The 16,158-nt window shown below is 43.0% G+C and overlaps 1 long non-coding RNA gene across 4 annotated transcripts; it reads left to right on the forward strand.

The window, feature by feature from the left end:
• The first annotated feature begins 9,077 nt into the window (after positions 1-9,077).
• Positions 9,078-15,231, forward strand: LOC100911864 (uncharacterized). 4 transcript variants are annotated; one of them, XR_005499371.2, is made up of 4 exons: positions 9,197-9,472; positions 10,300-10,361; positions 10,622-10,754; positions 12,321-15,231. It is a non-coding gene; the product is annotated as an uncharacterized LOC100911864 (long non-coding RNA). The 4 variants fall into 4 exon arrangements; XR_005499374.2 differs by having other exon boundaries at positions 9,225-9,472; positions 10,300-10,407; XR_005499372.2 differs by having other exon boundaries at positions 9,227-9,472; positions 10,300-10,410.
• The last annotated feature ends 927 nt before the right edge of the window (positions 15,232-16,158 follow it).

Raw genomic sequence — 16,158 nt, forward strand, 5'->3', positions numbered from 1 at the left:
CCAATATTCCTCAGCTGAGAATTCTTTGTTTAGCTCTGTACCCCATTTCTTAATAGAGTTTTTTTTTGGCTCTCTGGAGTCTAACTTCTTGAGTTCTTTGTATATTTTGGATATTAGCCCTCTATCAAGTGTAGGATTAGTAGAGATCTTTTCCCAATCTTTTGGTTGCTGTTTTGTCCATTGACAATGTCCTTTGCCTTACAAAAGCTTTGCAATCTTATGATGACCCATTTGTCAATTCTTTTTTTTTTTTTTTAAATCTTCCTAAAATGCCTTACGGCTTTATTTATCAAAGCTATATGGGGCAGAAATCTTCCAGTACTTAAGACTTTAAGTTATATTCTTGCCCGTCTCCTCGAGTAACAACTGTCTTAGAAGTCAGAAATACAAACCTTATCGCTCCCAATTGGAGCCCAGTGCGTACTGGCGGAGCAGTAATGAATCCCATTAGCTCTGGAGCACGAGATCCAAACCGGAAGGAAAAACCACACGGGAAAGAAGGAAACCTAGCGACCGGAAGGCCAGCAGAGCTTGCCAGGGCAATCTTCTAGTCATGAAACCACGCCCCTCCCACAAGCACCCCCCCACCCTCTTCTCTTTTTGCCCTGCCTCTGACCTCCAAGCGACCCGAGGCCACGCCCAATGGGCGTGGTCTCACAGCCGGAGTTCCGAAATCCCACCAACAGTGACTCCGCCCCTCCATTTGTCAATTCTTGATCTTAGAGCATATGCAATTGGTGTTTTGTTCAGAAACATTTCCCCTGGACATATATGCTTGAGGCTCTTTCCCCTCTTTCTCTTCTATTAGTTTCAGTGTATTGGGTTTTATGTGGAGGTCCTTGATCCACTTGAACTTGAGCTTTGTACAGGGTGATAAGAATGGATCAATTTGCACTCTTTTACATGCTGACCTCAAGTTGAACAAGCATCACTTGTTGAAAATGCTGTCTTTTTTTCCTCTGGATGGTTTTAGCTCCTTTGTCAAAGATCAAGCAACCATAGGTGAGTGAGTTCATTTCTGGGTCTTCAATTCTATTCCATTGATCTACCTTGTGTCTGTACCAATGCCATGCAGTTTTTATCATGATTGCTCTGTAATACAGCTTGAGTTTGGGGGATCGTGATTCCCCCAGCAGTTCTTTTATTGTTGAGAATAGTTTTCACTTTTCTGGGTTTTTGTTATTCCAAATGAATTTGCAAATTGCTCTTTCTAACTCTATGAAGAATTGAGTTGGAATTTTGATGGGGATTGCATTGAATCTGTAGATTGCTTTTGGCAAAATAGTCATTTTTACGATATTAATCCTGCCAATCCATGAGCATGGGAGATCTTTCCATCTTCTGAGGTCTTCTTCAATTTCTTTCTTCAGAAACTTGAAGTTCTTGTCGTACAAATCTTTCACTTGCTTGATTAGAGTCGTACCAAGGTATTTTATATTGTTTGTGACTATTGTAAAGGGTGTCATTTCCCCAATTTCTTTCTCAGTCTCTTTATTCTTTGAGTAGAGGCTACTGATTTGTTTGAGTTAATTTTATATCCAGCCACTTTGCTGAAGTTGTTTATCAGCTGTAGTTCTCTGGTGGAATTTTTGGGATCACTTAAGTATACTATCATATCATCTGCAAATAGTAATATTTTGACTTCTTCCTTTCCAATTTTTATCCCTTTGAACTCTTTTTGTTGTCTAATTGTTCTGGCTAGGACTTCAAGTACTATATTGAATAGGTAGGGAGAGAGTGGGTAGTCTTGTCTAGTCCCTGATTTTAGTGGGATTGCTCCAAGGTTCTCTCCATTTCGTTTGAAGTTGGCTACTGGTTTGCTGTATATTGCTTTTACTATGTTTAAGTATGGGCCTTAAGTTCTGATCTTTCCAAGACTTTTAATATGAAGGCGTGTTGAATTTTGCCAAATGCTTTCTCAGTATCTAATGAGATGATCATGTGGTTCTTTTCTTTGAGTTTGTTTATATAGTGGATTGTGTTGATGGATTTCCATATATTGAACCATATCTGAATCCCTGGGATGAAGCCTACCTGATCATGATGAATGATTGTTTTTATGTGTTCTTGTATTCGGTTTGGAAGAATTTTATTGAATATTTTTGTGTTGATGTTCATAAGGGAGATTGGTCTGAAGTTCTCTTTCTTTGTTGGGTCTTTGTGTGGTTTAGGTATAAGTATAATTGTGGCTTCATAGAATGAATTAGGTAATGTTACTTCTGTTTCTATTTTGTGGAATAGTTTGAAGAGTATTGGTGTTGGTCTTCTTGAAGGTCTAATAGAATTCTACACTAAACCCATTTGGTCCTTTTTTTTTTTTTTTTTTTTTTTTTTTTTGGTTGGGAGACTTTTAATGACTTCTATTTCTTTAGCCGTTATGGGACTGTTTAGATGGTTTATCAGATCCTGACTTAACTTTGGTACCTGGTGTCTGTCTAGAAAAGTGTCTGTTTCCTGAAGATTTTCCAGTTTTGTTGAGTATAAGCTTTTGTAGTAGGATCTGATGATTTTTTTTTAATTTCCCCAGTTTCTGTTGTTATGTTTTCCTTTTTGTTCCTGATTTTTAAAATTTGGATACTCTCTCTGTGCCCTCTGGTTAGTCTAAGAATTTATTTATCTTGTTGATTTTCTCAAAGAACCAGCTCCTGGTTTTGTTGCTTCTTTGTATAGTTCTTTTTGTTTCTACTTGATTGATTTCAGCCTTGAGTTTGATTATTTTCTGCCTTCTACTCCTCTTGGGTATTTTTGCTTCTTTTTGTTCTAGAGCTTTCAGGTGTGCTGTCAAGCTCTCCAGTTTCTTTTTGGAGGCACTCAGAGTTATGCGTTTTCCTCTTAGCACTGTATTCATTGTGTCCCATAAGTTTGGGTATGTTGTGCTCTTATTTTCATTAAATTCTAAAATGTCTTTAATTTCTTTCTTTATTTCTTCCTTTACCAAGTTTTCATTCAGTAGAGCATTGTTTAGCTTCCATGTGTATGTGGTCTTTCTGCTGTTTTTGCTGTTATTGAAGACCAGCCATAGTCCATGGTGATCTGATAGGATGCATGGGATTATTTCAATCTTCTTGTATGTGTTCAGGCCTGTTTTGTGACTGATTATATCATCAATTTTGGAGAAGGTACCATGAGGTGCTGAGAAGAAGGTATATTCCTTTGTTTTAGGATGAAATGTCCTCTAGATATCTGTCAAATCCATTTAGTTCATAACTTCTGCTGGTTTCACTGTGTCTCTGTTCAGTTTCTGTTTCCATGATCTGTCCATTGATGAGAGTGGGATGTTGAAGTTTCCCACTATTATTGCGTGTGGTGCAATGTGTGCTCTGAGCTTTAGTGAAGTTTCTTTTATGATTGTAGATGCCCTGGCATTTGGAGCATAGATATTCAGAATTGAGAGTTCATCTTGGTAGATTTTTCCTTTGATGAGTATGAAGTGCCCTTCCCTACCCTTTTTGAAAACTTTTGGTTGAAAGTCAATTTTATTCAGTATTAGAATGGCTACTCCAGCTTGTTTCTTGGAACCATTTGCTTGGAAAATTTTTTTTCAGCCTTTTACTCTGAGGAAGTGTCTGTCTTTGTCACTAAGGTGCATTTCCTGTAAGCAGCAACATGCCAGGTCCTCTTTTACACATCCAGTCTGTTAGTTTATGTCTTCTTATTAAGGAATTGAGTCCATTGATGTTAAGACATATTAAGGAGTAGTGATTATTGTTTCCTGTTATTTTTGTTGTTAGAGAAAGAATTATTTTTCTGTGGTTATCTTCTTTTGGGTTTGTTGCAAGATTACTTTTTTGCTTTTCCTAGGGTGTAGTTTCCCTCCTTAAGTTGGAGATTTCCATCTATTATCCTTTGTAGGGCTGGATTTGTGGAAATATATTGTATAAATTTGTTTTTATCATGGAATATTTTGGTTTGTCCATCTATGGTAATTGAGAGTTTTGCTGGGTATAATAGCCTGGACTGGTATTTATGTTCTCTTAGGTTCTGTATGACATCTGCCCAGGATATTCTAATTTTCATAGTCTCTGTTGAAAAGTCTGCTGTAATTCTGATAGGTCTGTCTTTATATGTTACTTGACCTTTTTCCCTTACTTCTTTTAATATTCTTTCTTTGTTTTATGCATTTGGTGTTTTGACTATTATGTGACCGGAGGGATTTCTTTTCTGGTCCAGTCTATTTGGAACTCTGTAGGCTTCTTGTATATTCATGGGCATCTCTTTCTTTAGGTTAGGGAAGTTTTCTTCTATAATTTTTTTTTCTTTTTTTTCGGAGCTGGGGACGGAACCCAGGGCCTTGTGCTTGCTAGGCAAGTGCTCTACCACTGAGCTAAATCCCCAACCCCATTCTTCTATAATTTTATTGGAATCTTCTCTCTCTTCTATACCTATTATTCTTAGGTTTGGGCTTCTCATTGTGTCCTAGATTTCCTGGATGCTTTGGTTAGGAGCTTTTTTTTTGTATTTTTCATTTTCTTTGACTGTTGTGGCAATGTTTTCTATGGTATCTTCTGTACTTGAGATTCTCTCTTATATCTCTTGTATTCTGTGGGTGATGCTTACATTCCTGATCCCTTTCCTAGGTTTTCTATCTCCAAGGTTGTCTCCTTTTGTGATTTCTTTATTGTTTCTGTTTCCATTTTTAGATCCTGGATGGTTTTGTTCAATTCCTTCATCTGTTTGGTTGTGTTCGCCTGTATTTCTTAAAGGGAGTTATTCATGCCTGTCTTAAAGTCCTCTATCACTGTCATGAGATATGATTTTAACTCCAAATCTTGCTTTTCAGATGTGATGGGGTATCCAGGACTTGCTGTAGTGGGAGAATTTGGTTCTGATGATGCCAAGTAGCCTTGGTTTCTGTTGCTTATGTTCTTGCGCTTGCCTCTTGCCATCTGGTTATCTCTAGTGCCTGCCCTAGCTGTCTCTGACTAGAGCCTGTCTTTCTTGTGATTCTGGTTGTGCCAGAACTCCTCAGAATCCAGATGTCTTTGTGATCCTGTGATCCTGGGATCGTAAGTGTGTCAAAGCTCCTGGGAGTCAAGCTGCCTCTGAGATACTGAAGTTCTGGTGTGACCAAGCTCCTGAGGTCCTGTTGTGACAGAGCTCCTGGGAGTCAAGCTTTCTCTGGGTGTTTCAGGAGTGGGTGAGGGGAGGCCAGAACCCTGTTCCTCAGCACAGATATAAGCTGGAAGGAACTGGTGCCTCTGGGTGGGTGGGGGTTTGTGTTTCCCTGGTTCCTTTGTGGGTCCCAGTTATACTGTGTGTTGGGGAAGAAGTTGTGGCCTTCCCTTGAGTGTGTCCGATCTCCTGGGTGTTGAGCTTCTTCTGTGCTCCTGTGCTCCTGGGCCTGTTAGTGCACCTGTGATCCTGTGATCCTGTGTTCCTGTGATCCTGTGAACCTGGGTGTGTTAGAGCACCTGGGTAACAGGATTCCTCTGGGTGTTGTGGGAATGGGTGCAGAACCAGCACCTAAGGTCTGCTCAGAGCAAAGTTCAGATTGCAAAGGACCCATGCCAGTAGCCTCGTGGGGGTTCCTGAGTTCCTGGATCCCTAGAGACTCAGTCACTCCAGGTGTTGGGACAGACGTTGTGTCCTCCTCACCTGTGATCCTAGGTGTGTTAGAGTACCTGGGTGCCAGGCTTCCTCTGGGTGTTGGGAATGGGTGCCCAAGGACCAGTGCCCAAGGTCTGCTCAGGGCACAAGTTCAGACTGGAAGGCAACAATTTTTTTTTTTTGGTTCTTTTTTTCGGAGCTGGGGACCGAACCCAGGGCCTTGCGCTTCCTAGGCAAGCGCTCTACCACTGAGCTAAATCCCCAACCCTGGAAGGCAACAATTTTTGATAACACAATCTAAGCATTTGTTTTCAATTATACTTAGAATTAAGCTAGGGATTAGAAATTTCTTCTCTGCTTTTAATGATCAGGTGTTTGTCAGTTGTGTCTTAAAGATGCCTGACAAATGAACCATATGCCTAGTCTTATGCACAGAAGAATTCAGCAACTTGAGCCATATTGCTGATCTGGTACATCCACCAATGGCTTCTTTCTAATCAAGTCACTTAGTCTGTCAAATCTGGTGTCCTCAGTCTGTGCAGATGCTAGACCATCTCTGACCAAACTCATCCATTGCCTGCCTCAGTTTTTCCTTTTTCTTGGTCACTAAGAAATTCCAGAAGTCAATGCCCAGAGGCAACATCTGGAATTTGAGGTTCAGTATGTTTTGGGTGACAGTATTTTAAAACATGCAGGGAATTAAAGACATATGTAAAAAGGCCCAAATTAATATTGATTGACTTAAAGGAACTGAGGTCTTAAAATGTACACAAATTTGATAAAGTCAGGCAGATCAAATTATTTTACCACAGAATTACTTTGTTGTTGTTGTTGATTTGTTTTTGTTTTCGACACAGGGTTTCTCTGTGTAACCCTGGGTGCCCTGGAACTCACTCTGTAGACAAGGCTGGCCTCAGACTCACAGAGATCCACCTGCCTCCATCTCACAAGTGCTGGGATGAAAGGTGTGCGCCACCACCACCCAGTGGCAACAGAACTACTTCTAATATAAGAATAGAACATATTTTTAACATAGAGACAAGTCACTCCATTGGTAGGTTGAATATTAGCTCAGGATGAATAATGGTTATTCTGAAAAATAATTAGCCTCGAAGCACATTGATCAGTCTTTGTCTTTTATGGGTGGCAAGTCCTAAAGTTAGAGACTTCTCCTCTTTCTCATTTTTTCTTTTTCCTTCTTGTCCTCTTCTTCTTAAAAAAAGATTTGTTTTAAATTATACATATGTGTCTGAGTGTGATTATGTGCACATGTGAGTGCAGGCACTACCAGAGGAGACCAAAGAGGGCGTAAGATCCCATGGAACGTGGGTACTGGGAATCAAACTCCGGTCTTTTGCAAAAGTCGTAGGCTATCTCTCCAGTGGGGCCCCGCCCCATATATGTTATTCATGTCTGAGTGTGGGTGCACACGCCATGGTACGTGTATGAAGGACAGAGGACACCATTGGGTGTGCATCTTCGCTTTCCACATCATTTCAGAGAGGGCTTCTTGTGGTTTTGCTTCTGTGTATACTGGATTAGCTGATTTGTGAGCTTTGGGGGATTTTCCTGACTCCAATTCCTATCTCACTATGGGAATGCTGTGATTACAGACCCATGTTATAGCACTGAGTTTTATGTGGAGTCCTGGGGTTAGAACTCAGGTCCTCACAATTGGACAGCAAGCACTTTTATCAGTTGAGCCACCTCCCTAGCCCACATGGAATCTTCTCTGTTTTGTGTGTAGGCACATAAAACAAAATTAGCTTTAATATATTTCACACCAGCAAGCAAGAGAAATGGTTCGTGGGCTGACAGCTGAGCCCCGAAGCTGTACCTTCCTCCTAGGCTACCTCTCCAACATTCCCTCCACTCATCAGGAGAAGTTGAAAACTCCACCCTGCACATGTGCAGATGGAGAGATGGGGAGGGACGAAACACCGCATGACAGAGCTGAAAGAGAACGGGCCTGCATGTGTTCCTGCCTTTCTGGGATCTTGGTTTCACCTCTCTGAGCTCCTGCATCCTCCTTCATGAAATGTGGTGGAAAGAATCTTTCTCAGGGTATGGTTGTGAGGACTGATGAGACTGTATAAACAAATTCTAAAATACTGTGCAGTGAATTTCTCCATAAATGGCCTAAAGAGCATGGACAAATCTGGGCAAGCTGGACTGGCAGCATATCAAAGATTCCACGTGGGATGCCTGACACAATTGTGTAGGTTGTTCCTTCTTTCTGCGTTCCTGAGGAGTGCTTAGACTTCCCAGATAGACTCCTCTAACCTCCTCTCAGGGAGGCATAAAGTGATGAGAGCAACAACAGGTTTCAAAAGCTTTACTTTCTTTCTTTGGCCTACGAAGGCTGCCACCAAGAACTGGCCTAAGAAGTACTCTTAAACAAGTCCCTGGTGCTAAGATGCGTACTAGAGACTACTACATGATGGCAGAAAAACACCAATATCCACTAGTCAGTCCAGTGGTTTTCAAATCTTTCAGAGGGGTCACATATCAGCTATCCTGCATATCAGATATTTACATCATGATTCATAACAGTAGCAAGATTACAGTTATGAAGCAGCAACAAAAATAATTTTATGGTTGGGGTCATCATAACATGAGGAACTGCATTAAAGGGTGACAGCATTAGGAAGGTTGAGAACCACTGCTGAAAGGGTTTCTCTGCAGTCACTGAGCTGGTGTTGGGGAGATAACTCAGACAAGCATGAGGACCTAAGTGCAATGCCAGAGTTCACATAAAAAAGCCAGATATAGGGGCTGGGGATTTAGCTCAGTGGTAGAGCGCTTACCTAAGAAGCGCAAGGCCCTGGGTTCGGTCCCCAGCTCCGAAAAAAAGAACCAAAAAAAAAAAAAAAAAAAAGCCAGATATAGTGGTGTGCATCTAGTAGTGGGAAGTAGGGACAGGGAAATCTCTGGGGTTTGCTGGCCTGATTGGTGAGCTCTAAGAGAAGAGACTCTGTACCAAACCAAGATGGGAAGCTCCCGAGGATGATACCTACCTGAGGCTGTCCTTGAACTTCCACATACACCTGCGTGCGCGTGCGCGCGCGCGCGCGCGCACACACACACACACACACACACACACACACACACACACACACCCCAAAGACTATTCTGTGTAGTGACATGGACACTGTTTATGATTTAGCATTAAGTCAGAATAGGCATGCAGAATCCTGCCTACATGCATACTGTGACAGGCTTGTGTCCCTGTGAGAGGCACTGCCAGGCGTCTTCAAGCACCTTCTGGTCCCTGGGTACTCCATGAGTGTTATTTGTACACACTGGTTTATGGATTCTGATGGAGAGATTCTCCAATTTATTACAACTTGGCTTATTTTTTGACCAGTTGTAAATGTTTGTCTAGGGATGTTTGGAGTACAGAAATTGAGATGAATTTTGATAATGTTCAACTCCCGTTGATGGGGGAATTATCTAATAAATATTAACGATAAAAATTGAAATAAATATGGAATGGCCCTTCTTTTCCTGTTGACAAAAAGCATTGCCATTTTTTGTTGTTGTTTTTGAAAAATGGTCGCAGCAAGTCAAGAGCTGAGCCTAGGGTGTAGCTGACTCAGATGAGGGAGGGGCTCTAGAACTCTAAGCTAATGTGGAGCCAGCAGGCAGGGCCAGGGCCAGGGAAACCCTAGTGTGAGAACCAAAAGGCTGGGTGAGACAGAGTCAGGACACTGGAAGCTATCTACGAGCTACCTAGAGGCTGGCTGATTTATGAAGTCCTCACCGCAGACCAACAGGGAAACTGTTGTGCAGAAACAGATTGACTCAGAAACACGTGATAAGACTGTGGTCTAAAAAGGGAAATTTAAGAGTCACCAAAGGGCCAGAAGCAGCTGTGACAAGGGATTAAGAGCCCAGGACGTGAGAGCAGAAACAGGAAATCCAGGTAAACAGAATTGTCTAGAATTGTCAGAATTGTGCTACTTGGGGTTCTCCTGGGCAAGCTGAGGGAGGAGAGTGGGGTGGGAAGGGGGGGGTGGGCACGAGAAGGGGGTAGGGGTTTCAGAAATTTAAGGGCCCTCATAGACACCAACAGCATCCAGAAGACACAGAACCCATTCAGGAATCTCTCACCATAACTCAGGCTCAGAATGAGAAAGTCAAGATAGGGATTCCCCTGGTGAATCAGACTGAGCCCAAGTGGAGGGGAAGGCTGTTCAGAGATAAGAATAATCCCTATTGGGTACTTAGGTGGAGAGACAAGTCTAGGCACTGGAGCTTAGGTTCTGTGGGTCCTGCATGCTCAGGCCTGCATGAAAAACTAGGTTTGGGGGAGAGACTAACTGGTGAATCACAAGTCCCAGATGTGGAGCACACGCAGCAGGCAGACCGTGGCTGCTGTCAGCAGATTTGACCACAGCCTGGATTAGCTGTTGGGCTCAGGACACTAGCCCTGGTCTTAGGCCAGAGAAAGGAAGAACTGCCTCTGGGCCCTCTAATATGAAAGGCCACAGAGCCCTACAGAACTCCATTTGGGTGAGCAAAAGTATTCAGAGCTAGGCTTTACAAGTTGATTTTATGAGGCATCTGGGCTGAAGGTGAACCACCCCACTCATTAGCTCACTTCCCCTGGGGCTGAATTCCGCAACGAGCCAGGGGAACGGGTTTCTCCAGCACACACAGACCTGTCCATCAATGTCTGCTCAGAAAAATCCTTGGCACCTCAGAGGCTGTCCCTGGCTCACCTCTGAGGCCACGTGCTTTTTCTTGCAGGCAATTTTGCTGGCTGTTCCCGGAACGGACAGGACAAAGGGACTATATTAAGGCTTCCCTGGGTTAGACAAGATTGGAACACGTCAGATGGCCAACTGCTAGCACATTGTGGTGTCTAGTATCATATATCCTCCCTCCCTCTCCCTCCCCCTCTCTTCTCCTCCCTCGGTCTTTCTGTCTCTTTCTCTGTGTCTGTCTCTGTTTTTGTCTCCATTTCTCTCTTCCCCTCCCCTCACTTGCCCCACCTCTCTTAGGGTGTGTGTTCTTTAAATTCCAGCTTAACAGCCACATGATTTAGGCTACTTCTGTCCTCCTAAAATAGGACTCTGGCCATGTCTCCAAAGGAGGCCCCTGCAACACACGGGTGGGCTGGCTGCCAGGGCTGGCAGAAGGAGATGTGTGCTGGAAATAAACGAGGAGCTGTTTGCTTACAGATCTTCCCCACCACCTCATGGGTGAGTCAGATGACTTCTCACCCCACATTTTGTTCTTACCCACTTTTCTTTTCAGGGGTGGAGATGGAGGATGCTGTCAGGTTTAAAATACACCCTCAAATTATACATATTTGTATGTCCATTTCCAACAGGGATTCGTTCTTCCTTTAACGCAACAAAGAATTATTTTTGGCTTTTTCAGGTTCATTCTGTTTTAAGTCATCCTTGGCTAGGGGGTGAGCACAGGAGTTGAGAAAGTGAGATCTCCAATCTCCACCCTGTTCCTTAGTAACTGGAATTTGGGGCAAGGCAGTTCACCTCTGAAAGCTTCTGTCTCAGCTCTAGGCCCTCTTTGTAGCCCTGGAGTCTGACCCTTGACCTTCATTCTCCGGGCTTGTCATGACAGTGGGTTAAATGTTTTGGAAACATGGGGCATTCCTGTGAGGGGTAATTATTCCTAGTTTATCTCCCCCACCTCCACGCCCATCTGTTTCTCAGAATTCTTTAGTCTTCACAGTCACTCAGCCTTGACTGTGAGTAAAGTGGGTTTTTTTTTTTCTTTGTGTGTGTGTGAATTGGAGACGAGTCATCTCTTCCTGGTTTTCTCCCGAATGCCACTCCCTGCATCTCTGTATCTGCTGCTGCCGCTGCTCGGAGGTGGTTCATAAATTCCCAATGTATTCGTTTTTCATGTGGTGAAATACACCATCCCCTGCTTTAGCCACATTTAGGTACCCAGCGCAGTGGCCTCAGGTATGTTACAGTGCTGTGAAATCAGCACCTGTACCATCTCGAGAGCCTGTTTATTTTGTAAAACCAAGACTGCATCCATCTAACGCTATACCCATTTCCCCTCCTTTGCCCTTCTGTCCTTTCTCACTGAGTCTGACTGCTCTCAGCTAACCCAAACCATACAGGTTTTTTTTTTTTTTTTTTTTTTTTTTTTTTTTTTTTTTTTTTTTTTTATCATTTTGTGACTTGTGTCTTCAAGGGTCATCCAGATTGTTTTTTTTTTTGTTTTTGTTTTTTTTTTTTTTTTTTTTTTTGTAGGGAACCGAGAAAGAAATTCTCAGAACGTCTAAGGATTAGATAGAAAAGACAACATTTGTCTCCCAGAAATGGTGCACACGCATAGATCTTTCAGGACCACGAAGTTACTTTCTTAAAACGGATGGAAAAGTGTGTGGTGTTTCTGCACAGCTGGACCTCAGCTGGGCACACAGGAGCTAAAGACACCAATGTATGACATGTGGAATGGGATTAAAGCTTTCTTCCTAAATGTTTATTTCTCTCCTGTAATTTTCCTGGTGACCAAAGAGATCCTGAGAAAGAATGCTTGAGTCATTCCCACAGATGGGCTCAGGCATTGTGACAGCCACTCTTAATTGTCAGTTTGGCTCTATTTATCATCATGTAGGAGACACATCTTTACGCATGTCTTCTGAGAGGGTGTTTTTAGAGAGGATTAGCAGAGGAGGGAGGGAAGATGGGGACTCCATTCCTCAGGCTGAGGGGCCCATACTGGATTAAAGTGGGAAAAGGAGAAAGCCAGATAATTTTCTACTTGTTTCTTTGTTCTGCTTTCAGTCCCTGGAGATGTGAGCAAGCAGCCCTGTAGCTACCACAGATGGGAGCTGGTCCTGCGGTCATGCCTTCCCCATCATGATGGACTGGATCCCTTGAGCCATGAGCCAGCATAAACCTTCTTCACTTCTGTTGCTCTTTGGCAGGTCATAGCAATCAGAAAAGTAGTACAGGCGTGCACCCACTTTTCTCGCAGAGATAGGAGTGGCTGGAGGGGTTCTGGCTACAGCCAGGTTTCAGAAGGCAATTTGGGAAGAAGTAACTGAAGGGCAAGTGCAGCTGGCATGATAACTAGACCCAGCAGTGGGCCTAGGCACCGGAGGGAAGCAGCATTGGAGTCCTAGTGTACTGACAAGAGTGGGCATTTAAGCAACTATGAAGGTGTAAAGTAGGCAGAAATCCCAGCTCTCAGGCCTGGTGGTGGACTTCTGACTTGGAGTGTCATACTGTGGAGGCAGTTTCTTTATCTCTATTTTATATATCATGCTTGAATCTAATTAAACAGAACAGAAGGTGGAGGTTGGGAAGATGGCTCAGTGGGTAAGGCATTTGTCTTGCAACTGTGAAGACCTAAGTTTGAATCTCTGAAAAACCTTGTAAAGCTGGACACATCATCCATCATTCCAGGAATCCTACAGAGAGCTGGGAGACAGGGATAGGAAAAGGCCAGCTAGGTGGATGTACACACTGTGGAACAAAAGACCCTGCGGTAGCTTGAATAAGAATAGGCTCATGTATCTGAATACTTGGGATTCCGAGGTATGACCTTGTTGGAGTAGGTATGACCTTGTTGGAGTAGGTGTGACCTTGTTGGAAGAAGTGCATCTCTCAGGGTGGGATTTGAGGTTTCAAAAACCCAAGCCAGTCCCAAAGTCTCTCCTCCTGCTCAACCTGTGGATCCAGATAAAGAACTCTCAGCTACTTCTCCAGCACCGTCTCTGCCTGCACGTGAACATGCTCCTCCCTGTGATGACAATGAGTTAAATCTCTGAAACTGTCTGTAAGCCAGCTCCAGTTAAGTGCTCTCCTTTATAAAAATTGCTGGGGCCCTTGGTGTCTCTTGGAAGCAATAAAACACTGACTAAGACAACCTTATCTCCAGCAAAGTGGAAGACCAGGGTTAACACCCAAGGTTGTCCTTTGACCTCTATGCATACACACTGTGACACAAACAGGCCTATATCCACATACATAAATGTGAACACACCACACACACACACACACACACACACACACACACACACACACACACACACACACAGAGACAGCCAGGAAGACGGGGTCGGGGGATGACTATACAAATATATGTGGTAGTTCCCATACCCAAAAGTAGCCATTGATGACAACTTGAGGATGTAATGGCCTCTTAGAGTAGTGCTTCAGAGACTTCGACATTCATATAAAGTAGCTGATGGGATCCAGTATTTTAGGGTGAGGCCCAAGATTCTTTACTTCTTTTTTTTTTTTTTTTTTTTTTGGTTCTTTTTTTCGGAGCTGGGGATCGAACCCAGGGCCTTGCGCTTCCTAGGCAAGCGCTCTACCACTGAGCTAAATCCCCAACCCCAAGATTCTTTACTTCTAACAAGCTTGCAGGCAACATCGCTGCTGTTGTTCAAGATGACTCCTGGAGGTCAAAGGAATGAGGGGGTATCGTGATGACACCATAGTGTTCATAGTCTGGTGCTCAGCAAGCCTGGAGTGGTATGGTCCGTAATTTTCATGCTCTGTTTTGAATCCAGAACCAATAAAAATCCAAAAAGTATTTTCCTTTAGAGGAAAAAATATGGTTTGAACCTGTATGAGGTTATTTATGAAACGTATTTCTGAGTTTACATGAATGGCATATGTTTACTGTGAGTGTTGTGTTTGATTATAAGAAGTTACTTTAGACTCTATTAGGGATGCTGCTGAGATGTTTTACCATATTCTGGAGCCACAAATTAGGAATCCTGAAATATTTTTGACTATCAGAGTTTGTGCTGCATAGTAATTTCCTCCAACTTAAAACCTTCCAATTTGGAGGAAAGCTCATTAAGACAAGGGATGTTTTTCTTTAAAACAATATTTAATTAATTTTTAACTGAATATAAATTCTTCTCTCATATGCTACATCCCTACCACAGTTTCCCCTCCCTCTACTGCTCCCAGTTCCCCTCCCTAGTTCCTTTCTCCTCAGATCCATTCTCCCTCTATTTCCTCTTCAGAAAAGAGCAGACCTCCGAGGAGTTACCAGCCCAATAGGACAAAACAAGATACAATAAGACAAGGCAAAAGTCCTCAGGTTGAGGCTGGACAAAACAACCCAATAGGAGGAAAAGAATCCCAACAGCAGACAAAGAGTCAGAGACACATCTACTCCCACTGCTAGGAATCCCACACAACACAAAGCTATCAGCTATAAATATATGCAGAAGACCTGATGCAGACCCATGCAGGCTCCTTGCTTGAGGTGGGTTGGGTAAGTGAGTGAGGCAACATGGGAGGTGAAACATTCCATTCTGCCGGGAATCTCCTTAAACTCAGGAAGTAAACAATGCAAAGATTTCAGGAATTTCCTGAAACTGACCAGATTTACTAGGTCTCTTCCTCTCCAAGCATATATAAACATATATAGGCCTTAAGGACAGCTGAGAGACACAATTAAACAAGCTGATCAGCCTAGAAGACACTCAACAAGCACGCACGCATGCACACAACCCAGAAGAGACTCACACCAACCAAATTACCTGGGAAGAACACTCCCACCCATTGAGATGTCTACAGGCTGTGCAATGTGTTTCGGGTTACAGCTTTTTTGAGCCATTGCCCATGTTAGAGTGGATTTTTGGTCATGAAACTGTCTTTGAATAATTTCTGCTGCTCTAAGTAACCCCTCACCTATAAGTAACCCCAATAAAGCTCATTGATTCATCAAGTTGGACTTTGGTGTTTACTTTTGTCTGTTTTCTGTCTGGGGTGAATAGACTCATGTCTCCCCAGGAATTGTGTACATAATAGTTTGTCTGTGATACTCTGTAGATGTTTAACCCCATTCAAAACCTTTCTCTGGGAATTGTGCTGAACTTCATGGAGAAGGGCTACCCTGTCCTTCTATGGACAGACCCATGTTGAGGTGAACACATGGACAAATTGATAGGTAGATGTGTATGTCCCTTCATCTGATAGAGCCTTTGTGTCATTTATGCTGGCTACCTTTTATAGGGAATCAGGACACGTAATGACAGCGCTTCCTGCATTCTGTGAACTGTTGTGGTAAATTGTAGAACTTGAAAAGAGAGCTGTTCAGTCAAGTCAGACGGATTATTATCTGTAGATTATTTTGGGGACCCACGACATCCAGTTCTAGGCCAAAGTGTGGGTTATTTAGGGAGCACTTGCTGCAATGGACATTTAAAGTTAATGTTCAGCCTGAGAGACTGAGTTGGTGATCTGTGGAGTCTGCAGTAACTATGGTTAGCTAGCATCTGAGTTACATGGCGGAACATCCATCTGATGTCTTCAGAGAAGTGGAGAGTTTTCTGGAATGGAAACCTGACCCTTGGTGTCAGAAGTGTGAGCAGGGGGACACTTTCCAGTTTGATGTTTCAGCATTAACAACTTGTTCCCTTGAAGGCTGTGACATCCAGCCACTCTCTCATGTAAATTTCTGCATGTTGTTAATGCGACCTAAAATGACTTCACTAAGATGCTTTATAAAAAGGCTTTGGAGAACAGATGTGTACATGGAATTCTCAAGAGAATGCCAATTTATTAATTTCCATGCTGAGTAGCTGCCGTTGGGACCAAGAATACTTCTACTCTGGGTCAGCCTGTTCTCTCCCAGTAGGGAAATCTACAGGGG

Source organism: Rattus norvegicus, chromosome 1 (assembly GCF_036323735.1).
Source record: "Rattus norvegicus strain BN/NHsdMcwi chromosome 1, GRCr8, whole genome shotgun sequence".
Classification (NCBI taxonomy): domain Eukaryota; kingdom Metazoa; phylum Chordata; class Mammalia; order Rodentia; family Muridae; genus Rattus; species Rattus norvegicus.